Below are 26,334 nucleotides of genomic sequence, written 5' to 3' on the forward strand. Positions count from 1 at the left end.
ATGTTGAAACATGACCAAGTCCTGTTCCATTATGTCTATGGCAGAGGATACCATGCTGTCCAAATAATTTATCCTTGACGACAGAGTCGTTAACCCATTGTCAATTGTCAACCACAGAGGGAGTTTTCTCTAAATGTATACGATCAATTTCTTGTATTCTTTCTGCAGTCTCTGCTTGCGTAATCTTCCTTGCTTCATTTTAAGCAGCATAGATACCGGCATATATAAAACGTTTATGACGCGGTGTAGTAGGTCCTTGCAAGAAGTCCCTAAGATCAGCCCCATCTTTAAGTAAAGATAAGTGTTGTTTGACATCGTTTAGTGTAGATCTATGTAGCCTTTCAAGGCACAGTTTCCCTACACTGTATGTTGTTACTATTCCTGGATGTTGTCTCTGAACATATCTTGGGTCTGGCCTAGTGAATTTGAACCCCCGTGTTTTATTCAGGAATCTATATTGACAGTTGTTTGTAAGTCAACCTCCCCCTCTGAAGTGTTACTATCATGTCGGTATAGACGGTTTGTTTAGGTCTTTTATCTTGGCAAACTCAAGACAAGATGTCTGTTGCACAGTGTCATTCAAAAATATAATTTGTTCTGGGATGATGCAGGCTCTAAATAAGGCTTCTAATCCCTGCACTAGCCAGTCTTTTGTGCCCCAGACAGTTTTTGTCTCAATGTTGTCTTTCCAAAAGTCAAAAGCTAGTGAAGACAGGTGAGCATAAAAGGCAGCAGCATAAATGTGCTTGGTATTTGTCAACAAACTTTTTATTTCTGTCTTATTAACATTTTTAAAGTAAAATGATTCTAGATTGGAAATATTAAAACCTGAAAAGTATGAACATTTTCCCAAAAATGTTTTTGAGCTACCTTTTGGTGGCGTAGGACAATGTTCCCATTGGTTATACATCAATACATTTCTAGGGTTTGCATATTTGTGCAAGAAATGACCATAATGGTTATAACAATACATTTGTTCATAATCTGATGAACCTTCTAAGTATTCATTATGTGTAAATGCAGCAAACATTTCTAAGCCTGACATCATATTATTAACAGTCTCGAAGTCCCAATCATCAGAAAAGGTACTAGATGAAACAAAGTCATTCAAGGAAATCTTGAACTGGTCTGGAATCTTCAACAGCTCCGCTGGGCCAAAAATGTAATAATCAGTTCTGTCCCAAGCTATACCCCCTGGTATAGGAACGGCTGTGATGTTCACTGATGACAAGTCTCTCTGTTCACGATGAGACGATTTGTGTGGCTTGAGTAGTAAGTTGAAGTTCTTACATGCTGTGTCCTTTTAAACATATCTTCCATTTATCAGCATTCCCAAAGTTATTACCCAAGTCAACCAAATTAGAAGAAAAAGCACAGCCAACACAATCCAAAGTTCAATCCATGGTGAAACCAGATAAGTCTTTTCCAGGTGATGAAAAAGGTCTGTTGCTTGTTCTTTAAAAGTTCTTTTTAACTTCGTCGTTTCAGGCTTGCTGGGATCCTCAGAAAACGTATCAAAGTTAATGAAATAGCCAGAGGCAGTTCTGTCAATTGTTGGGATTGCATCAGGATTTGTTGAAATCGCTGGAACCTCACGATCACTTGTTACATTTGTGTATTCAGATGATACTTCATTGTAGACAGGCGTTTCTTGACGAACTGTTATTTAGGTTAGTCCTTCATTTCGCACTGCAGATTCTTCAAAGGTGATGAGTCTCTAAGTTTGAACCTCTTAATTAGTAGCCAGAGCTTGGCGTCTGCTACATTGGCGGAGTCCACTTGGCCTTCTTCTTATGATCGGCCACATGATGTGGTTTGACCAGGTCGATGGACAGGAACCTGTTCTCCTTTTTACCAGCAAGGGCGGCAGTAATATTGTTCTTGATCTGTGGATTGCTAGGACAGGTACTGGTTGTCTGTAAGAAGGCCCAAATTCCTTCTTGTCCGTGATCTTCTCTCTGACTAGATCCCCAAGCTTAGGAATCCAGACAGGCCTTGCTGGGATGGTTGGTTTCTCTTCAGTGGTGGTTGGCTTCAGCAACACGTTACTTTGTTTCGTTCTTATTTCATTTAAATCCTGTAAAACAGCCAAACGGTCTTTGATATCAATGGGTTTTTGGTCTACCACTGGTCTGACAGTTGAGGTCTGATATTAACATTCTGGTCCCAAAGAGGACTTCCTATGGAGTGATACCCCCTAGAGAAATTCTTGGCAGATTGTTAAGACTATGTTGGACACTTATTAGATGTTTGACCCACCCGTCACCCGAGCCTAATACCCTAGCTGTTATAGATTGCTTTATGTCCCGGTTTTTTCTCTCGACTAAAGAATTTCCCTCAGGATGGAATGGACTAGAGTACCGCAATGCAACGCCCAATTTGACCTTGGCCTCTTTGTAAGCTCGAGAGATAAACGCAGGACCCTGGTCAGAATGTAGCGTGCCGACTGCGTATGTCCCGATAAAGACTCGCAAACCTTTTGTAACATTTTGAGCGTCAGCCGAGCGCTGAAGCCACATCCAAATTAATCTTGTCTTAATAGTTGTGGGACCGCATTTGTCCATAGGGACGCCTGCGTCTAGAAAGTCTAATGCTGTCTAACAATGGTGTCTGTACTGGGCTGGCTAAAGTTTAGTAAGGTATCTGGCTGCGTTCTCTGCTGCGATCTCTATTGCAGTCATGGCAGTTAATTGCAAATGTGTGAATGTGAGCATTCATCCCTGGCCACCAGTACGTCTCTTTCAATTCTAGTGTAGACTTAGAGATCCCCTGATGCATCAGACCCTCTCCCAAATGTGCTTCGTGTATCAAAGCTACTCTACGTTTCCTGTTTCGAATTACCCTATCCCCCACTCCAGGGATTCAAGCAAAAGGAACAGAGTTTGCATCAATTATATATGAGTATATGCGTGGAAACCTATTAGGTAATGCTGCACCGCTGCCTTTGCTTGTGACATTGACAGCTAGCATTATTTTGCCGTCTATTTTCGTTTTTGAACGAGTGATTGCAGCTACGGAAGCAGTTTGCACAGCTGCCTTCGCGGCTTCATCAGCTAATGAATTCCCTGCAGCGTGAACGCCATCACGTTGATGACTCAGCGTATGTATCATGTGAGCGTTTTGTAGTCTTGTCGTAACTGAACTACTTGTCCCCAAAGCAATTTATGCTTGATTGTGCCACCCTTTGCATCTTTGTAACCGTTTTGAATCCAGTTTTGCAAGTTTTCATTGTAAGATTGAACACAATAATACGAATCGCACACTATGAGCTCCGTATTCTCAAGCGCCATCTTGAATGCTTGTAGTTCAGCTCGCTGAGCTGTACAATCTTCTAGAGACTGTGTTTTAGTGACCATTGGTCGGAATTTGCCATCGCGCCAACAACCTTTAACGATCGCGCATGCCACACTATAGGCTTGTTTACCCACCGTAGCGGGTTGAGCTGATCCGTCAGTATAAATTATACATTCATACTGCTCTAGAGGCAGAATTTCAGTAGGCAGAGGACATTCTTGTTCATATTGTAGAAATGATTGTGTTTTCAAATAAAGATCAAAAAAATATTCAACGTCTGTTGCAGCAAGAGAAATAACCCATTGTATCCATCTCGGATGTAAAGCTTTAGCATTTGGAATGCTTGCTTTTGTCACTGCCTCTAAGGCAGGTACAGGTGTAACGAACATTATGCGCTTACCCTGTGCGAGGGTTCTCTCTTTTGCTACTGGAGTTTGAACCGCTGTCAGAATTTTTTTTTCCGCGTTAGTAAATTTCATTTCTGCTTGTGTGTACAAATGTGATTTGTAAACTATTGGTACTTTTTCACCTTCGTTAAAAGTTAAGTACGTGAATCCGCATTGTCCTGGAATGATTCGGATCCCTAAGTTGCGTACGTTTACACGTGTTTGTAAATGTTTTGTTGCTAACGTCTGTTTGGAGTGAACGCAAAATTTCTGTGTGTTTTTGTGTCCAATTAAATGTTTTAAAATCAGGTTTGATTAATTCATAGAGCGGTTTAACCCTTTCTGCGTAGTTTAGAATGTAAGTTCTTCCGAAATTTAGGAAACCTAGAATTGACTGTAAGATTTTCAGCGTTTTTGGAGGTTGGAGCAGTGCACATTTCTCTAGAAAGTTTGCTGCCAGGCTTTTGCCTTCACTTGAAAGTTCATATCCTAGAAACAGGACGTTTAAATGGGCAATTCTCAATTTCTTAAAATTTAATTTATACCCTTCTGAGGCGAATCCAAGTATGATGGTGTTTACCCTGTTCAAGTGCCTATCCAAGTCATCGTCTGTCAGATAGATGTCATCGACATATAATAATGCTTCATCATCATAGGTTTGTAGTAACTCTGTTGCCCTTGCTATAAATAACACAGGACTATACTTGAATCCCTGTGGGAGACAACAGAAGTGACGCTGTGTCACCATAGTTGAGAAAGTGGTCAAATACCTACTTTCTGGTGCAATGTTTTGACAGAAAAAAAGGTTAGAAATATCTAATGTGGTTTTATATTTTTTACGCACAATGTTATTCATTAATGCTGCACTATGTGCATTTTGTACTGCAAATGTTTTGCAACAAGAGTTTAAGTGTCTGTAATCCAATACTAAACGATATGTATTGTGTGGTTTGGATACAGGAAACAAAGGATTGTTCATTGATGAGGTGCATGTTTCAATCACCCCTTGGTATTCAAGTTGATCTAAGATCTCCCTGACCTGTTTTTAGGTTTTGCCTAGCGAAAGCTGCGCTCTGCGCAGCTTTTTCGCGCAGGCGAAATCCTGTTGAGAACTGTAGGGTGCTTTGGGTCGGCCCTCGTCATTGATTGGCTGGCTCCGTAAACGGAGCCTTGCCATTGGACGAGGGGCCTGTCCGTCAATGCCGGACCAGACACGGGGGCGTTCCTGACATTCTTTGCCTTTTGCCGACGTCACGCGACGCGGGAACGCCCCCGAGTCTGGTCCGGCGTTGCCGGCACCTCCCTTGCTCTACTGTCATCACCACAACACTGCGCCCATTTTATCCCAAGCTAAACACTCGGAGAGGCGCAGTGACCGGGTCTTTGAAGGCCGCTCTCCCAATGAAAACAAGTTTTCTCTCCGAGTCAGCACGAGCAGGAAGACGAGCAGCGCGCCTCCCAGCTGGCCTCTCGCATCAGCATCCAGAGCTGCCCTGCGCGGTGTGTAGCTTCAGTGGAGCTTCAGAGTGCAGAGTGGAGCTTCAGAGTGGAGCTTCAGAGTGGAGCTTCAGAGTGGAGCTTCAGAGTGGAGCTTCAGAGTGGAGCTTCAGAGTGCAGATTCAGAGTGGAGCTTCAGAGTGCAGAGTGGAGCTTCAGAGTGCAGATTCAGAGTGGAGCTTCAGAGTGCAGAGTGGAGCTTCAGAGTGCAGATTCAGAGTGGAGCTTCAGAGTGCAGAGTGGAGCTTCAGAGTGCAGATTCAGAGTGGAGCTTCAGAGTGCAGAGTGGAGCTTCAGAGTGCAGATTCAGAGTGGAGCTTCAGAGTGCAGAGTGGAGCTTCAGAGTGCAGATTCAGAGTGGAGCTTCAGAGTGCAGATTCAGAGTGGAGCTTCAGAGTGCAGAGTGGAGCTTCAGAGTGGAGCTTCAGAGTGGAGCTTCAGAGTGGAGCTTCAGAGTGGAGCTTCAGAGTGGAGCTTCAGAGTGGAGCTTCAGAGTGCAGAGTGGAGCTTCAGAGTGCAGATTCAGAGTTGAGCTTCAGAGTGCAGAGTGGAGCTTCAGAGTGCAGATTCAGAGTGGAGCTTCAGAGTGCAGAGTGGAGCTTCAGAGTGCAGATTCAGAGTGGAGCTTCAGAGTGCAGAGTGGAGCTTCAGAGTGGAGCTTCAGAGTGCAGAGTGGAGCTTCAGAGTGCAGAGTGGAGCTTCAGAGTGGAGCTTCAGAGTGCAGAGTGGAGCTTCAGAGTGGAGCTTCAGAGTGGAGCTTCAGAGTGGAGCTTCAGAGTGGAGCTTCAGAGTGGAGCTTCAGAGTGGAGCTTCAGAGTGGAGCTTCAGAGTGGAGCTTCAGAGTGGAGCTTCAGAGTGGAGAGTGGAGCTTCAGAGTGCAGAGTGGAGCTTCAGAGTGCAGAGTGGAGCTTCAGAGTGCAGATTCAGAGTGGAGCTTCAGAGTGCAGAGTGGAGCTTCAGAGTGGAGCTTCAGAGTGGAGCTTCAGAGTGGAGCTTCAGAGTGGAGCTTCAGAGTGGAGCTTCAGAGTGGAGCTTCAGAGTGGAGCTTCAGAGTGGAGCTTCAGAGTGGAGCTTCAGAGTGCAGAGTGGAGCTTCAGAGTGCAGATTCAGAGTGCAGAGTGGAGCTTCAGAGTGCAGATTCAGAGTGGAGCTTCAGAGTGCAGAGTGGAGCTTCAGAGTGCAGAGTGGAGCTTCAGAGTGCAGAGTGGAGCTTCAGAGTGCAGAGTGGAGCTTCAGAGTGGAGCTTCAGAGTGGAGCTTCAGAGTGGAGCTTCAGAGTGGAGCTTCAGAGTGGAGCTTCAGAGTGGAGCTTCAGAGTGGAGCTTCAGAGTGGAGCTTCAGAGTGCAGAGTGGAGCTTCAGAGTGCAGATTCAGAGTGGAGCTTCAGAGTGCAGAGTGGAGCTTCAGAGTGCAGATTCAGAGTGGAGCTTCAGAGTGCAGAGTGGAGCTTCAGAGTGCAGATTCAGAGTGGAGCTTCAGAGTGCAGAGTGGAGCTTCAGAGTGCAGATTCAGAGTGGAGCTTCAGAGTGCAGAGTGGAGCTTCAGAGTGCAGATTCAGAGTGGAGCTTCAGAGTGCAGAGTGGAGCTTCAGAGTGGAGCTTCAGAGTGGAGCTTCAGAGTGCAGCTTCAGAGTGGAGCTTCAGAGTGGAGCTTCAGAGTGGAGCTTCAGAGTGGAGCTTCAGAGTGGAGCTTCAGAGTGGAGCTTCAGAGTGCAGCTTCAGAGTGCAGCTTCAGAGTGCAGCTTCAGAGTGCAGCTTCAGAGTGCAGCTTCAGAGTGCAGCTTCAGAGTGCAGCTTCAGAGTGCAGATTCAGAGTGGAGCTTCAGAGTGGAGCTTCAGAGTGGAGCTTCAGAGTGGAGCTTCAGAGTGGAGCTTCAGAGTGGAGCTTCAGAGTGGAGCTTCAGAGTGGAGCTTCAGAGTGGAGCTTCAGAGTGGAGCTTCAGAGTGGAGCTTCAGAGTGGAGCAGCAGAGTGGAGCATCAGAGTGCAGAGTGGAGCTTCAGAGTGCAGATTCAGAGTGGAGCTTCAGAGTGCAGATTCAGAGTGGAGCTTCAGAGTGCAGAGTGGAGCTTCAGAGTGCAGAGTGGAGCTTCAGAGTGCAGATTCAGAGTGCAGAGTGGAGCTTCAGAGTGCAGATTCAGAGTGGAGCTTCAGAGTGCAGAGTGGAGCTTCAGAGTGCAGATTCAGAGTGCAGAGTGGAGCTTCAGAGTGCAGATTCAGAGTGGAGCTTCAGAGTGCAGAGTGGAGCTTCAGAGTGGAGCTTCAGAGTGGAGCTTCAGAGTGGAGCTTCAGAGTGGAGCTTCAGAGTGCAGATTCAGAGTGCAGAGTGGAGCTTCAGAGTGCAGATTCAGAGTGCAGAGTGGAGCTTCAGAGTGCAGATTCAGAGTGGAGCTTCAGAGTGCAGAGTGGAGCTTCAGAGTGCAGATTCAGAGTGGAGCTTCAGAGTGCAGAGTGGAGCTTCAGAGTGCAGATTCAGAGTGGAGCTTCAGAGTGCAGAGTGGAGCTTCAGAGTGCAGATTCAGAGTGGAGCTTCAGAGTGCAGAGTGGAGCTTCAGAGTGGAGCTTCAGAGTGCAGAGTGGAGCTTCAGAGTGCAGAGTGGAGCTTCAGAGTGGAGCTTCAGAGTGGAGCTTCAGAGTGGAGCTTCAGAGTGGAGCTTCAGAGTGGAGCTTCAGAGTGGAGCTTCAGAGTGGAGCTTCAGAGTGGAGCTTCAGAGTGGAGCTTCAGAGTGGAGCTTCAGAGTGGAGCTTCAGAGTGGAGCTTCAGAGTGCAGATTCAGAGTGGAGCTTCAGAGTGCAGAGTGGAGCTTCAGAGTGCAGAGTGGAGCTTCAGAGTGCAGATTCAGAGTGGAGCTTCAGAGTGGAGCTTCAGAGTGCAGAGTGGAGCTTCAGAGTGGAGCTTCAGAGTGCAGAGTGGAGCTTCAGAGTGGAGCTTCAGAGTGCAGATTCAGAGTGGAGCTTCAGAGTGGAGCTTCAGAGTGGAGCTTCAGAGTGGAGCTTCAGAGTGGAGCTTCAGAGTGGAGCTTCAGAGTGGAGCTTCAGAGTGGAGCTTCAGAGTGGAGCTTCAGAGTGGAGCTTCAGAGTGGAGCTTCAGAGTGCAGATTCAGAGTGGAGCTTCAGAGTGCAGATTCAGAGTGCAGATTCAGAGTGGAGCTTCAGAGTGCAGATTCAGAGTGGAGCTTCAGAGTGCAGATTCAGAGTGGAGCTTCAGAGTGGAGATTCAGAGTGGAGCTTCAGAGTGGAGCTTCAGAGTGGAGCTTCAGAGTGGAGCTTCAGAGTGGAGCTTCAGAGTGGAGCTTCAGAGTGGAGCTTCAGAGTGGAGCTTCAGAGTGGAGCTTCAGAGTGGAGCTTCAGAGTGGAGCTTCAGAGTGCAGAGTGGAGCTTCAGAGTGCAGATTCAGAGTGGAGCTTCAGAGTGCAGATTCAGAGTGCAGATTCAGAGTGGAGCTTCAGAGTGGAGCTTCAGAGTGGAGCTTCAGAGTGGAGCTTCAGAGTGGAGCTTCAGAGTGGAGCTTCAGAGTGGAGCTTCAGAGTGGAGCTTCAGAGTGGAGATTCAGAGTGGAGATTCAGAGTGGAGCTTCAGAGTGGAGATTCAGAGTGGAGATTCAGAGTGGAGATTCAGAGTGGAGATTCAGAGTGGAGATTCAGAGTGGAGCTTCAGAGTGCAGAGTGGAGCTGCAGATTCAGAGTGGAGCTGCAGAGTGCAGATTCAGAGTGCAGAGTGGAGCTTCAGAGTGCAGATTCAGAGTGCAGAGTGGAGCTTCAGAGTGCAGATTCAGAGTGCAGAGTGGAGCTTCAGAGTGCAGATTCAGAGTGCAGAGTGGAGCTTCAGAGTGCAGATTCAGAGTGGAGCATCAGAGTGCAGATTCAGAGTGGAGCATCAGAGTGCAGAGTGGAGCTTCAGAGTGCAGATTCAGAGTGGAGCTTCAGAGTGCAGAGTGGAGCTTCAGAGTGCAGATTCAGAGTGGAGCTTCAGAGTGCAGAGTGGAGCTTCAGAGTGGAGCTTCAGAGTGGAGCTTCAGAGTGCAGAGTGGAGCTTCAGAGTGCAGAGTGGAGCTTCAGAGTGCAGAGTGGAGCTTCAGAGTGCAGAGTGGAGCTTCAGAGTGCAGAGTGGAGCTTCAGAGTGGAGCTTCAGAGTGCAGAGTGGAGCTTCAGAGTGGAGCTTCAGAGTGCAGAGTGGAGCTTCAGAGTGGAGCTTCAGAGTGGAGCTTCAGAGTGGAGCATCAGAGTGGAGCATCAGAGTGGAGCATCAGAGTGGAGCATCAGAGTGGAGCATCAGAGTGGAGCATCAGAGTGGAGCATCAGAGTGGAGCTTCAGAGTGGAGCTTCAGAGTGGAGCTTCAGAGTGGAGCTTCAGAGTGGAGCTTCAGAGTGGAGCTTCAGAGTGGAGCTTCAGAGTGGAGCATCAGAGTGGAGCATCAGAGTGGAGCATCAGAGTGGAGCATCAGAGTGGAGCATCAGAGTGGAGCATCAGAGTGGAGCATCAGAGTGGAGCATCAGAGTGGAGCATCAGAGTGGAGCATCAGAGTGGAGCATCAGAGTGGAGCATCAGAGTGGAGCTTCAGAGTGGAGCTTCAGAGTGGAGCTTCAGAGTGGAGCTTCAGAGTGGAGCTTCAGAGTGGAGCTTCAGAGTGGAGCTTCAGAGTGGAGCTTCAGAGTGGAGCTTCAGAGTGGAGCTTCAGAGTGCAGAGTGGAGCTTCAGAGTGCAGATTCAGAGTGGAGCTTCAGAGTGCAGAGTGGAGCTTCAGAGTGCAGAGTGGAGCTTCAGAGTGCAGAGTGGAGCTTCAGAGTGCAGAGTGGAGCTTCAGAGTGCAGAGTGGAGCTTCAGAGTGCAGAGTGGAGCTTCAGAGTGCAGAGTGGAGCTTCAGAGTGCAGAGTGGAGCTTCAGAGTGGAGCTTCAGAGTGCAGAGTGGAGCTTCAGAGTGGAGCTTCAGAGTGCAGAGTGGAGCTTCAGAGTGGAGCTTCAGAGTGCAGAGTGGAGCTTCAGAGTGGAGCTTCAGAGTGGAGCTTCAGAGTGGAGCTTCAGAGTGGAGCTTCAGAGTGGAGCTTCAGAGTGGAGCTTCAGAGTGGAGCTTCAGAGTGGAGCTTCAGAGTGGAGCTTCAGAGTGGAGCTTCAGAGTGGAGCTTCAGAGTGCAGAGTGGAGCTTCAGAGTGGAGCTTCAGAGTGCAGAGTGGAGCTTCAGAGTGCAGCTTCAGAGTGCAGAGTGGAGCTTCAGAGTGCAGCTTCAGAGTGCAGAGTGCAGCTTCAGAGTGCAGAGTGGAGCTTCAGAGTGGAGCTTCAGAGTGTCAAGAGCAATGCCAATAGCTCTAACTTTAACAAAGGCAAAACCATTGCATTGTAAATGCTTGTTTAGCTTTGTGCAGGCGGTTGATTTTTCAACTGGATTTTATGGTGAGGAGAGTTCTCATCCCATTTTACATGATTTTTATATAATGCAGGAGGCCTGGGCAACCACCCATTTTCTGGCATAAGTATATTTTAAATGAATTGGAATGTGGTTTGAGAAGGCTGGCATAATGATGTGTTCGTCATGTGGGCACTCCCTGACAAATTCTGGTTGCCAGTCTTGTTCACCTAGAAGAATGTCATAACCCTTAGAAAGTCATTCCCAAAAGAGTGTTCTCACTTTCACTGGTATGTCCCCCTCCATCCGGAGTGTTATTTCATATAACTTATGTGGACAACTAACCCTGGTATCTGCAGTTGCAACTTGAATGTATTCATTCAAGTCCACTGTCTACAGATGATCCTTCAAGTTCTTGCGAGCTATGGTGACTTCTGTCCAACATTGTCTGAGCCCATTCCCCGTTCTTGAGTTGTGTCCTCAAGATCCTCGGCATGTCTGATTTTTAGACCTGCTACCTTCTTTTTGGTGAATTGAGTTTTCTTGTTTTTCTGAACGTGTTGATCGTCTTTGGACATCAAGCGTTCTTCCTTGTGTTCTGACCGTCCTCTTCTTTCGGATTTCTGTGATGAAGTCTGAAAGGTACGAGAGGAACGTGTATCGGTATCTTGATATCTATCCGGTTTTCTCCACTTATCCCTATTCCTGAGGTTGTACCTCCTTTCAGAGGGCTCCTTTTGAGGAGACCTACCTCTGGATTGAGAATGCTTCTCTTTAGAAGTTCTTTTCCTGTTTTCCCACTTCTTTTTAATAGGAGTAGGAGTGTTTTTAGAAAAGACCTTTTCAGGACTTTCTGACAGTTGGGGTTTAACTGGTTTACCACCCAAGCTGTCTCTACCTAATTCTTCATAGGATTTTTCAATTATTCTGGCCAGTTCTTGTGATTGCTCAGTTACATTAAAATCCCTTAACTTTTGGCGGATCGCCACGGATGCTGCTTCACCTTTAATATTAGCTAATATTATTGTGAGACCTGTTTGAAATCTGTCAGTAATTTCATACCTAGATTTAAAGCAGGCTCAGCCCCGTATTCATTTTGAATTTGTTTCAGGACGTCTGGTATTACCGCCATAGACGGATCACTATGTGTTTTAGTGTCAATTGCAGCAAAGACTGTACCCCAAGTGTCGCAGTTCTCCAGGTGTGGTGTGATCCCCATTGGTAAACAGATTGTTAAAATTCTGTGTTTCTCATGAGCAGTAGTATTAGGAAATACTGCCTCGATTTGAGTAATTTTATGAGCTATCCAGAATGGAATTTGTTCCCGTTTTGCAGGTAATTTACCAACGACCGAATGTAGAGTCTGTGGTGTAATTTTATTTGTATTCCCCTGGTGGGGGGATGTTGTGGAATCATTATTGCTGGTTGGACTGTAAGAGTCTGCATGACATATTGAACCAATTGTCTATAGATTTTGATTAGCTCTTTGCTTTGATCTCGTAGTTCCACATCTGACATTTCATTAATTTCAGGATGTGGAGTATAGCTGGCTAAAACTGGCCATGTTGCTCCTGGTCTACCTAGTGGACCAAGCCTTCTAATGTGATTTATATGTTTTAGGGCGCCTTTAAACCAGAGCGCATGCTCCTGGTGAGTCAGTGGATTTTCAACATCCTCGAAAGGAATGTATTCCGCTGGTGCTTCTTTGTAGAAGTGAAACTCATGTGTACTTGGATTTGCTTCAGGGAAGCCTATCCATGAATAGAATACCTCTGTCTGATGATATTCATGTGCCTCTGTCACAAAAACTACACTACCACCTCTTGATGTTAGGCCATTTCTCATACGTTTTATAGTGATGGCTCTCCTTAAACTTGGAGCAATTATTATAGCATCTTCGTCGCTTTCTTGGAAACCTGAAATGTTAGAAGCTACCGGATAAGCTGCAGCTCCCCCGTTCTCAGTGTGCTATCCGTCTTTTTTGTTAATTTGAAAGTTTGCAGAGCAAGTTTCAAGGAAACAAAGATAAGGTGCACACTATTTGGAACACTGTATCCTTCAACGTTGAACAAACCAAAAACTAATACATAGGATTTTCATCCTACTTCACGATGGCAGATATTATCCCTTTACCCACTCCAGACGTCTATTGAAGTATTAAGGAAAAAGGGATATCTGAGAAAAGCACGACTAGGTTACTTTAGTATCTAGCGTTAAATTAGTGCCTTACCAAACTTTGGGTGCCATGTAGTGTAGTTCCTATATTCCCAATAGGCTCTGCGCATTGGAATAATATATCCTATAAATTTGACGTAGGACTTAGGTCAGTAGGTCTCTATCGAATATACTAAACGTAATAGTGAGTGCCAGCTAGCTCAGAGGTCACTAGAAACTTTCTCTAATTCACAAGAAGGGATTCGTTTCTGACAACTGCATAAACATGACAACTTTGTTTCCCCAAGAATAAGAACATATCTCTCAGAGTCTTGGAAACAATAGATAACTATTTTACTCAGTCAATCGTGCATGCTTCGTTTCTACAGAGTTTGCAGACAAATAGTGAGACGGGCGTTTTCATTAAAAAGGTTTATTGAACAGTCTTCTTTCTCATGCAAGAGAGGTGAACTGCTACAATCGTTAGACAGAATGCAAAGTGTAATGCATACAGCGAGAATAGTATTATGAAATAATACTGTAAGAGCATTGTACGGTTTCTAAGCCATATAAAAATACATACATATATAAATAACATAGACTAAAATACTCAACTGGTGCTTCTTAAATACACCTACCCCAATGTACCAAATCTAGGTCTAGTATGAGGGAAGAAGTAAGTAGGGTATTTTGCAAAGCTTTAGTTTGCCAAGAATCTACCAAAGGTTTCTCTAGGTTCTAATCGGCTCCATACCTTTTTAGAATGAAGGAGGTCTGGTATCTCTGTCTCGGGACTCGATTTTCCAACACACCGCAAGGGGAGTCAGAAACACTGGAGCTGGATTCTCGGCAGAGGAGGGCAGCTTCCTGATCAGTGCGTCAGCTGGAGAGTCTGCTTCCTTCGGCACTTTCTGTAGCGAGCTGCGTCGGGCAAGTAGATCGTCGAACTGCTCCGAACCACCGTGCTTTGCCATAGCAAGTGAAGGTATATTTATACCTTGAAGGTGCTTAGGAATGCCGTGTTTGACGTAAAGTCGGGCATATGAACGTCATGAATGAACCACTAAGGAATAGATGTTCATTGTAAAACTAACTGAGTTCTTGGAGAAATCAATATTCAAGCAAGGGGAAGTCCCTAACGGCTTAAGCTGTTTTTCCAAGAAATCGTTGTGACGTTTGGTGAACGGATGGAAGTAGCCATGCCTGTATTTGGGTTGCATGGGCTATGCCTAAATAAGGGCTTGATTTCTATGCCTATATAAGGGCAACATGAATTGTACCTATATAAGGGCATAAATCTGGAAAATCCATTCGGAATCTAAAACGCCACTCAATAAACGGGGGCATCCATAGGAAAAGATGTGCCAATAATTCTTCGAATCACAATTTGCTGGATGCTTCAACTAGGGCTTGCCAATTAGCAACCACCCAATATTGTTTGATATTGTTGATCAGCTGTTTGTAATTTATTCGGGCAACCCAGATTCCCTCGTGGTCTACAGCCTCAATTACTATGCACTTTGCTTGGCAGACCTCTTTATTGTGCCATGACGAAGGCTGCCCAAGTGAAGAGATATTTATACCCTTAAGGGCCATAGCAGTGAGACTTTAGGACACTAAACAAAATGGGATGGTGATCTAATAACATACCTTCACCTGGATGATCAATTTAAGGGTCTCATTGAATGCATTGTAGATACCATCTAGGGTGGTCAGGTCAAGGAATAATGTAGACCATTTTTAGACTTCCTGTTATTGTTATTGTTCAAGCTAACCTTAGTTTCTAACTTTTGTCCCAAAAGATTTAGATTCCAGGGAAAGAAACCTCCCAATTTAAGCCACAGAGCTCTGTGGTCACTATGCATACATAGTAATATTTAAAAATCAACTGCTAAATGCTATAGCTCTAAATCCCAGAGGACATCATCAGTTCTACTGTGGCTGGAACCCTGTGAGAATGTGTGAGCACACGTTGGATCTGACAGAAATCTGTTACATGCACGAATACCATGATTCAAAGTTAAAGTAAAGAGTTGCATTGCTTTCACTAGATAGGAGGGAAGGTCTCGGACCTCCTCTTCCAAGCTAAAGACGGATGATAAGCTATCCAATGGATCGAAGGTAACATTAAAGTCACCTGCAATAACCAACATACAGCGAACATCTCTCAAGGTCGAAAGGCATGCCAATTGGTGTAACGTGGGAGTTTCCTTATTACGGGGAGATTAACAATTATAGTTGAGCCAGAGGAATTCTTGACACATACAATGAGGCTGCCGGAGGGGGGCGACCGGCTTTAGAGGGAATGGTTTCAATGATATAGTTACAAAACGCTATTCTAAAATTTTTTCCAATGCCCATGTTTCCTGCATAATAATGATGATATAGATATCAATGAATAAATCAAACTCCATGTCCATAGTTTTTCCCTTGAGGCCTAAGATATTCCAGGACAACAGTAGTGTTGTGGATTCTTTGACTAGGGCACTACAATAGGCTTGTTGGGATGCCAGACTGCAACGACCTAACTGTGGGATGATCACATATAAGTGACTGGGCATGAACGTGGGTAGACGGGATACAAGACAGTTGCAGTGCCCGTATGTGGGGAGTCAAGGGAGGAAAATTCCCTCTCCCTTTACCCCTATTTAGTCCTTGAGGTGGCTCTAGTTGTACAGGGGTCACATAGGGTACAGGGTCCTTGTGGGCCTCTAATGCCCATAGCGTCATTCATCACTTTCAATTTCAGAAAGCAGCTTAAACCTAACTCTGCCTAAGAGAGGAGTTTTGCTTGGTGCCACTATTCTGCCTTGGGCAAGAATTCCACCTGAGGGAACATGTGAATCTGGCCGAATGATAGAATTGTAAAAGGACCACAGTGGGGCATTATCTATACATGTCTCAGGATCCACCCAGCATAAATGTGGACTTTTACAGTTCACTACCACACAATCACCACTTTTATTCTTGCTTGACGTTCCCAACCAGCCAACCCTCCTGACTAATAGTTTGTCACAGAATTCGTGGGTCCTAAATTCAGTGTGGCCGGACAGCCAATGGCATACTGTGTTCTTCAGTTGGGCAGTTGTTTCTTCCTAATCAGGACTTAGGTGTGGAACATTGTTCACGATCTCCACATATGGACAACAGTCAGGAGGGAGATTGAGGAGGCCTTGGTTAGGACAAGTATGCCTCCTCGGTCCAGTCCTGCCCAAATCGCCTGGTGCATGTCCATGACCCCTCTTGGAACTCACGTGGGGCAGCTCCCTTCTCACCCCATCCATCCCCTGCTTCTTATCAAGTAATGCGGGAGCTGGAACAGAGCTGGTAGAAATGCTAGATTACATTTTGAGAGGATGAACAGACTGCAGGCAGCCATGAGTCAATTTTGGGGCAACAGGCGCAGCATTGTGGAGGGCCTCCGAGGGTGATTGTTTAGGCTGCTTTGCTTTTTGAGGTGGGTAAAAGGGGTAGAGAACTGGAAGACAGAAGCTTCTAGCTTGGTCATTCTATCCAGAATTGGGGAAAGAGTAGCGGTCAGTAGGGCTTGAATTTTGCCCAAAATGTGATCCAGATTTACTTTAGAGACTAGCTTGTTGCCGCCAAACTCAAAATGGTTGGCCACGTTAGAGAAGGCATCTGGAAGGGTACTCGATGTAGACACAATCTTGGAATTGGCCCGAGTAGATCTCAAATCCTGTTTTTTTGCCCAGATCATGGCCTCCTTTTTTGGCTCTCCTTCTCTTTTTTTGTTGGTGGACCATGTTTTGGGCATTGAACTTGCTTGGGGGAAAATGGACTACTGATTGGGGGTCGCAACAATGATGGTGGGGCTTAGTGGTATGGGTGATACCTCCCTTGAGCACGACTTACTAGTCACCACGAGGGTACTTGATAAGTGCTATCCTAGTACCCCCATTTCCAAGGATAGGCGTCTCTCTGCCAATACAATCTCCTTGGCAATAACCTCCACTGCATGTACTAAAAATGGTAGTGGAACCCTGGACAGACTTAGAGAGGGCCACTTTCTCTCCAGGGATCTTGCGCTTGGAAATTGTTATCATGACTCAACAGCAGCATGTGCAGTTAATAATACTCTCCGCTTCACCACCTGGGGCCTGCAGGTAACTTGTGAAATATTGCAGTGACAGTCTTGACTGCAGTGTCACACCAACACCAATGGCAGCAGAAGCACCAACATCAACAATCACAGTGACAAAACCGGTAACCTCTGACCTCCTTCCCCTGTTCTTCCAGCCTCAGCCTCAACCCACACCCACACACAAAGGTTATAGAGAGTGGAGATACAAGGCTGTCGGTGGTGGTAGCAGGACTGTACTGAACTACCACTGAACTACAACTGTTAGATCACTCCCTCACCACCGCTGGCCACTTGATCGGTTGGCTGATTATTTGGTTGGTGGTAGTAGGCCTTATGTATTCACTCCGGATGCTGACCAAGCTTATTCTGATTAATTTGATTAATCCTCCCAAAGCCAGTCACCTACCAGCAATATCAGCAGCTAGAACGTAGCTATTGCACACACCCTTGTGCACCACAGAACTTTCACAAAATGGTTTGTTGTGTTTCACAGAATGACCTGGGGGTACTATGCCTCCTGATTCATCACAGAGCCTCCAGCCACTGCCAGCCGATAACCTCTGCCCCAGCCTGCGATCCTGCCGTACACCCATACACCCACAATTGCCCGTCTCCACGAGCGGGTCGGACGCAGTGACAACGGTCGGGAGGCAGCGGCAGCAGAAGCAGCTAGGGCAGCAAGGCTGCAAACAGCACCCGCACAAGCAAGAGAGGGGCATACAGGCAAGCAGAGGCTCAATGCCCTCCCTAGTTACCAAGGGTAGGGCTAGAGCAGGGGAGGACCACAGGAACCACTGACAATTCAAACCTCAGAGCTGCTGATTTAAAGCAGGAAGTTGAAGCTGGACGTTCGGTGAACCGTTGGGAAGAACGCAGGACACTGGACGCAGTCTTTCCTCGTAACTGCCTCAACCAAAATGGCATGTGGGCAGGCATGAGGACGACATCAGGGGGGGAGCCTAATTTTTCACCTTCTGAAAATGTATCCAAGAAAAATACTTTTTTCGCCGACCTGCATAGTTTGGGTACATTTTCAATTACTATAGGTATTTGCTTTTAGGCAACTCCTCATCTGCCTCTCTCCATTTACAATCAAGAGCTTTACAGTTTTCTTTTAGCAGTAGGCAGATCAGAGGACAATCATAGAGCGGATAATATTCTCCTTATATTTTTTCTTTAAGAGGGGCTATACTATCTAAGGGTTTGCAAGTCAAAGTGTTAAAAGAGGCGTTCAGCATCATATCATTGTTGTTGCTCTCAAATAATGGCAGTTAATTGAAAGATTTATCCAAAGACCGCTGAAACTTTATACCAGCTGTGTGCTGATTTTTTATTATGTCTTTACATAATTGGCTTGGGGTTATCATTTGGATCCTGATAGGATTTCAAGATGATTGGGCCATGGTAGGTCCTGTAGGTTCACTAACCTTAATTATGATGTTACGGTGAAGAATACATCAGTTACATGTACTTTATAATGAAAATGACTAGGTAAAAGTTGTTTCAAATTCTAAGCTATTAGAGAGTTAAACAGGGCTCTCGTGCTACTCCTGTATGGTGCATCAAACCAAATATTGTAATCTACTAGTAAGCAACAATTCGATGACTATCGCATATGGTGCAATAAAATCAGCAAGTAAGGAAATTAAATTCAGACCAACAACCTGGAAGACAGTATTATGGAGGCACTACCACCAACTCAAAGTATGGAGTTTACATTAACTTGATCTGGAGGTGTGAGTTGTAAATTGCTGCTAACCAGCCGCCCATGCAGTCTTGTCTATCTTTTTTGATAAAGTTATATCCTGGGGTAACTGCTATATTGATGTTTGGAGCAGGTGAATTTCTCAACCAAATCTTAGTTAAGTAAAGTGATATCCAGTTTTTCTGTGCCCAAAAATAGGGGAATTGCATGGGAATGGTGGGGTAATGACTGGCAGTTTGAAAAGCATGCAGTTAGGTGGAACTGAGGCAGATGCACATGATCCACTATAGTAGGTTGATGATACTTTTAATAGGTTCAGGAGTAATTAAAAGAGTTTGCCCTTGTGCCTCTAACATGTGTCTCTCAATAGTTGTATTTGAATGCCTTTTTCTGCCAGTGTCATACACATCATCTGATTTCCCAAAGATTCTTCTTCATCACCATTACCATCTGAGGCTGAAGTAGGGACCGGGCTAAGCCTAAATTCTTTGCAGCATTGTTGTTGAAGGCATCGGAATTAGATCAGTCCCTGCATACCTCACCTTCCTGTGTACTTTTGGACCAGGCTAGGAAAGCCTCTTTGAATCGATCAACGGCTTCATCTTTCTTATGCTCCTCCTGCTTACGTTTGTCCTTAGCCTTGGTGGGAGTCTCTGGGTTTCAGGGTTCACGAGTCCCACCAGCTGGTAACAGCTCTTCCCTCAGATGAAGGGTTTTGAGAATAAATGTACCCCAAGCCAATATTTTCTTCCCAAAGGGGCCCAGGCCACTGTCCCCCACCCTAGGTATAGAGGTGTCCATGCAAATATTGTTATCCCAAGGGATGAATTCCTTGACCTCCTCTTGAAAATAATCCTGCATACCTCTCTGCAGAATGGGTATAAGAATTGTAGACTTTAGGGATATAACACCCATGCAAGATAAGCAATGTGTTCTCTGAGGGTAAGTTGACTACCATGGGACACCAGCATCCTGAAGTCTCATGATACATAGTGCACAGAGTGTAATCAATATGACTATTTTCACCCTGTATAATACTTTATATAAATATATTGACACTTCTATGCCTGTGTAGTGTCCCAGAAAGGTCCCTTAAGGGAACAGTCGACCTCAGACTGGGACATTTATCTACAAGCTGTAATACACTACACCTATAGTGCCCACAGTATATGGTGCAGGGATCAAAATCAGAATTTTGCTGGTTCGTGATAGCATGATTCAAAGTATACTGCTACAAAGTTCTGAAGCATGTGGGCATCTCCTCTTTACTAGACGTGCCACTCGTACAGAACCCTTTGGAGAGAGAAAGTCAATGAAGTACTCCTTCTCTCACAAATGCAGAAAAAACTAAACAATACCCCCTTAGCACTCTAATATCAGTTTACACTATGTTTTAGCACAAATTCTCTGGCAAGTGTCACTTGAATTGGTCCTCAGAAAAATTATAGTCCAAATCTTCTCCAATCAAGGTTTCACAATTCTTCCATATTTATTAAATCTTCTGATATTCAATGTTGATGGTACATCAGCCAACACGTGTTTCGTCGTGCATCAATACAACACATTGACTTCCTCAGGGCTGCAACCGAATAAACAGTACCCAAAATTATTATACGATCTACGTATGGCATACATTTAGAGGTGAATAGGGTACCAATCACCCACAGCATTGGGTCAGAGCTCTGCACAGTGTATAGGTCTATATAGAAAAAAGATGGAAGATAGTTTTGCCACTCCAGTTTGAATTTTCACCCATAGTATGTGAATAAAGTTTTTGTAGTCCCATTAAAGAGGAAGGGAGTAAAAAGCACCTAATTCTATGCAGTTAAGTAAGACATTCACCTAAATATCCAAAGATTTCTCAAAATCAATAACATCCACAAACTCGATCCTTATATCCAATCTAAGAGAGAAAATCAAAATTAATTCTGTGCTTTCATCGCCACTCCTCTTTCACATCCTAAATACCCATAGGTAATCCACTAATTAAATTCTATATACAGAGTCCCTCACAGATGTTCTCACCTCCCCACAGTTCATGTCCGTACCTTATTCGATATTAACATCTCCAAATTACCTTATAATTAGCTTCTAATGTCCTTTGTTGATTATATTTGCATCAGCACTTCTTCTTGTTCTTTTACTATTCTCCACTAGCAGTTTCGCTGAAAACAAATATAATCGCATTACCGGTTCTGTTATATTCATCGCCGGTAATATTTCTTATCAGAATATTCAAATTACACTCACCATCTAAGTGTTGGTCTTTATTCAAAATAAATGTCCTCCTGTCTTCATATATACACTTGTAATCACCACCACTGCAATGATAAGTAACTTCTATTATTGTCAACAGTTACCTATTCTTTCCAATTCAAATACCATACGTGTAAATTGTTAGCACTCACCAACGGCAAATAACTACTTGCATTAAGGGGTCCTCAATCTCTCATATATATCTACGGCAATAGTGCTCCTAAAACATAATGCACAATTCTAAATTAATTATTCTCATACTTGAACATATAATTCCATTAAGGCCCACTGCTCACCTTATAACTGTTTCCAAGGTTATTCGGACCCCCACCTATCGTTATATTCTGTTCCTCCTATCTAAAATAACAGTAAGATAGTATAAGCCCTTGTCCGCTCTTTACTAACTCATTACCGTATAGATGCTGCTAGCACTTACCATCGGCAAAAGCCAACTTCGATATGGAGGTCTATTCTCCCGTACTATTACTAATGTTATCCCTGTAACGACATAGAGTAAATAAGTCTAAGAAATCTGCATTTATTCTGCCAACTACATCACAAAGCCTCTATATCGTGTGCTCACCAAATCTGTCTTCGAAAGATTTTCCAGACCTCCACCGCTATATCTGCGATTCCCTAAAGTTAAATATCAGAAGGCAAAAATGAGAATGGGCATGTCTAGGACTGATCAGGATATCACATCTGATAGAAAACCAAAGATACGTTCTGTTACACGTACCTAACTCCGGGCAGCAACTATCCTTACTGCTCCGTTCGGCGTTCTACTACCGCGCCATCTTGTAATGTCTATTTATCCTTGACAATAACGGGCGCCATATTGTAGTGTGTCAATACGTCTCCATAAAAGTAACATCTAGGCGTATTTCGTCCCTCTTCGATATTTGTACTAGATAAGCTAATATTCCTACCGGAAACCAATTTATTCTCATACGCCTTCAGTTTCAAAAATTATTGTCACACCTCGTATTCTAACCAATCATAACGCTATACTCCGTCTTCTAATACACACAGTTTGCAGTATATGCTAGTAGCCAATAGCGTTTATGATCGAGTTCTATCTATCATGGCCAACATTAGCCTATATTACACAGTCTCCATCTACATGAATGCCCTTTACTAGATTTTCCATAATTGGGTTACATATACCATGCATAGGAGGGTGATCAATGCGCATACACCCATATCCAAATTACTCATAATCTAATGATCTAAATAATTAGGGGTATGATTATCTGTATTAGTCGTTGGGTAAAAGGAGAGTGAGAAAATTGAAGGGTGCCTGTGCATGCCTGTTTCCATGAGTCACAATCATAATACAATTCTCTATTAATGCATTTCCAAACTTTCAAGGACACATTCATTTATACATGACATGGATATTCTACATAGCTTGACTAATCAGCAAACTTAACATATTCATATGCCTGTTACCAATGGTAATCTGTTACCCTGATACCTATTTTTCAATAATGATACAAGTCATAATGTGATATACTAAATATCCAAATCGAAAAGACAAGGTTCTTATAGCACAATACATTGCATCACTGGTTTATACTCTCACCACATCAGTTCCCAGCTTCTTACATAGTATACATATATCTTCTACATATCCCATGGCACATCCAATACCTTTAGTTGTATACTCATACTAGTTCATACATATGTCTCTCATTCCTGTCCCAGAAAAAATTGATATTCATTATCAATGTTAAGGCCCCTTTCTACCGCTTTGAGCTTCATAATCCAAATAACTTCTTTACGCCTGAGTTTCAGTAGTCTATTTCCCCCCCTGGGGTCCTGTGACACCTGTTCAATTCCATGATAACTAAATTGGTGTTCATGTTTCATCTCACTATTTTGTATGCAGTGTGCAGCAATGGGGTACCTTGTGTCTCCATTCTTCCAGGCTCGGAAGTGCTCCATCATTCTGTCTCTCAACCTTCTAATTGTGCTGCCTACATAAATTTGTCCGCATGTACATGCTATTACATGTACCACAAAACTGGTTTCACAATTTATAAAGGTGTCAATCTGATATGTCTCTGATCCATTATAGCTGAAACTCTGTACTTTTTTCTTGGCCCATCTGCATGAGTTACAACGTCCACATTTGTGGAATCCTCTTGTCTTACTCGGTAGCCAAATACTCTTAGTTTTAACCGGGTAACTTGGGCTCAAGTTATTAGCCAAAGTTTTACCCTTCTTAATGGTAATTGAAGGTCTCTCACTAATATATGGTATCGAGTCTTTATCCGCTTTAAGCAGATGCCAATGTCTGTTAATAATAAAATATAACTTGTTGGATTCAATATTATAATTAAGGGTGGGCGTAGTGTGCGTAGTGGGGCTACGCGAAGCTACGCAAAGTGGGCGAGAAACTACGCCCACCTGCGCACTTCGCGTAGCCCCACTACGCGCTGCATGCCCCCCTCCCCTACATAGCTAAATTGAATTAAATGGGCCCATATAATAAATAAAATACACTTACCTTGTCCGCGGCGTCCCGGGGCTCCCTCTGCTCGTTCACGGCGCCATCTTCTAACCAATGCGCATGCGCAGGCGGCCACGCATGCGCATTTCTCGCGAGAGAGGAGGGAGGCGGGTGGCGGGCAACTTCGCTACGCCCAAGGAATGGGCATAGTGTTGCCTACTTTGCCTACTTTGCAAAGGGCGAAGTAGGCGACACTACACCCACTTCGTGGGCGTAGCGAAGTTGCCAGCCCAGGGTTAATTATAATGTGTTACCAAGCGGACCTTTTGGTCTCTTTTATAAACATTATTTTTCGATATAAGAGTCTGTGACCGTTTGAGTACACATGCCCGCCTCCTGGCCTTGTCTGTCACATCCATCTCATAACCTCTAGCCTCAAATCTCCTTGCCATGTCATGAATATTCTTGTGGAAATCCACGTCCTCAGAACAGTTCCTCCTGGCTCTAACCATCTCCCCGTAGGGTATCGATTTAATCTGGCAATTAGGGTGACAGCTTGTTGCATGTAAGATTGAATTGCAACTTGTTTCTTTTCGGTACATTCTCGAACATAATCTCATATCCTGGATGTAAAGCTCTACGTCTAAAAAAGTAATCTTCATCTTATCAAATTGTGTAGTAAATCGTAGGTTTACATCATTGTCGTTTAAATATTCAAAGAAACCATTCAGTTGATCAAGGGTCCCAGTCCAGATCATCAGGCAGTCGTCTATAAACCGACCCCAGTATTGTATATATTCGACCCATTTGCGGCCGCGACTGCCCCAGATCCACTCCGCCTCAAACCACCCCATAAAGAGGTTGGCAAAAGACGGAGCGAATCTGGAACCCATCGCGATCCCAAGGCATTGCTTGTACCAATTCCGATTAAATACAAAAACATTATTTTTAAGCACAATCTCTGTCATCTCAAGCAACATCCTTGTATGCTCCAGTAGTTCTGCAGGTCTCTTGTTTAGGAAGGTATCTACAGCTGCAAATCCCAAGTGGTGCTCTATATTCGAATATAGTGAGACCACATCCAATGTGACTAAATACATACCATCCTCCCACTTGACATCTGACATAATATTAAGTACATGTTTTGTGTCTTGAATATGTGAGGGCAAACTTTGAACGTACGGTCTCAAAAATATATCAATATACTCTGAAAACCTTTCAGTCGGGCCACCAATCCCTGAGATAATGGGTCTCCAAGGTGGGTTATCTCTATTTTTATGAACCTTTGGTAAGGTGTATAAGCAGGGAGCTCTTGGTGTAGATATTGTCATATAGTTAAATTCATCCACATCCAGTAACGTTAGGTCATACCATTTCTTGAGTCTGTCATTTATACAGATTTTCAGGGGTCCAAGTGGGTTTCCCCCTAAGGGTTCATAGTACCTTGGGTCATTTAATTGCCTAGCTGCTGATGGACCACTTTGCTCCCACTTGATGTCCACGTTTGCTGCTGACAAAAAAATGGTATTGCGCTGTTGTACACAAAACAAAGTAGTGGCAAAAAAATGTGCCCATTACTTTCAAATTAATCAATGTCCACAAAAAACTATAAGGGAGAATATTTGGCAGAGGAGAAAGACTATTTATTTTCTTCTTGAGCAGTGAGGAAAGAGGAAGAGATAATACATACGTTGACATAGATTGTGATTGGCTGTTATGGACTAATTGTTTTTTCTCTGAGGGTGATGGGAAATGTAGTAGTGTTTTATTTCCATTACAGTGGCTACTGGAGAATGAAGTAACGGAGGGAAAGCATAATCCTTTCCTCCAGCCATTAAATAGAATTCAGGAATAATTGTTTAGAAGATCCACTGGCATAGTCCCAGGCCAGTATGACAAAACTGTCCACGTAGAGAGTAGGAGAAGATGCAGCATAAACAATGAAGCAGTATGCCGGAGTAAACTTGCTAGCCTGTTAAGCCAAATGGGATAATACGTTTTCAGAGGAAGACTGCCATTGCTCCTGAATTCTGTGAGCAGAGCCCTCCATGCTATCTACCTTTTCTTCAGTTGTCATGGCTCCTTATTGGAAATAGAAGCCTGTGTTTTTGAACCAGAAGACACTGTGCCATAGTCTGGTATAATTAGTGTAGTGCGGCAGCAGACAAAGGCTTGCTGCACTGCTTCTAAGTGGGATATGCACAAGAGGTCCCTGGTGCTGTATTAAAGCATACCGTTTCACCAAGGCCCAACACAAAACTATGAACACTGTAAATTTTGTGATGCGTGATTCCAGGGTAGACATGGTTGGATTTCAGAGAATAATGTGATGTCCATCCATATGCATATTTCAAAAGCTTTTAAAAAAACTGCATGTATGAGACAACTCAGTTCCACTTTATACAAGGTGCACCAAGCAACTTGACGTGTCCTGACTTTTCACTCTTTTCTCATTTGAAATCTGTTCAGATATTCATTACCAATAGGGTATGAACATTATTTTGCAACTGTCATCTACTTGCCTTCAGTGAGCTGATTTGGAAGATATCCTTTTTAATGCCTGATGTGCCAGGACATTCACTACATCACAGACTATTTCTGCTTCTTGTGTAAAGGCAAGTTGGTTATGCTCATTTATGCTGCAATTCAAATCCATTTCCATTTAATACTGGAAGCAGCATTGCTGCCTCGTGTTCTGGTTCGCATACATCTTTGTTAATGTACGTAGGTCATTTCCGAATTCAGGATCAAGTATTGGATCACCGATTGGATCATTCTTTGTTTTCATTCTGCAGTCTACTTCATTTGGATTGAAAAAAACTCGCCTTGGTCTTAGTTTGTGAGAGCTTTAAGATTTTACAGTGATATTACTACTGCTTGTAGCTTGCAGCAAATACCCTCTTTTTTTAGAAGGCTCTCTTACTGGAAAGAACTGGAATTGACTTCTGTATTATATAGACGTCTGCTTACTCCAGAGGTGAGGAGGCATCTGAAGCACTTCAAAAGCATGTCCACATCAAGGTCTTTTTGGTGTCATGAGACTCAATTTCTGTAGGTGTTACTCAGTGGATTAATTTGAGTGAATCCTAAGTTCTGTTACGCTCATGTTTGCTTTTAATGTAAAGCTTGGCTAAATATTACCATCTT

The 26,334-nt window shown here is 44.1% G+C and overlaps 1 protein-coding gene across 2 annotated transcripts in view; it reads left to right on the forward strand.

Annotated features, from left to right (window-relative positions):
* The window catches only part of SSH1 (slingshot protein phosphatase 1), a 542,618-nt gene that overhangs the window by 493,505 nt on the left and 22,779 nt on the right, over positions 1 to 26,334 (forward strand). The window lies entirely within an intron of this gene.

The sequence above is a fragment of the Lissotriton helveticus genome, chromosome 11 (assembly GCF_964261635.1).
Source record: "Lissotriton helveticus chromosome 11, aLisHel1.1, whole genome shotgun sequence".
Classification (NCBI taxonomy): Eukaryota; Metazoa; Chordata; class Amphibia; order Caudata; family Salamandridae; genus Lissotriton; species Lissotriton helveticus.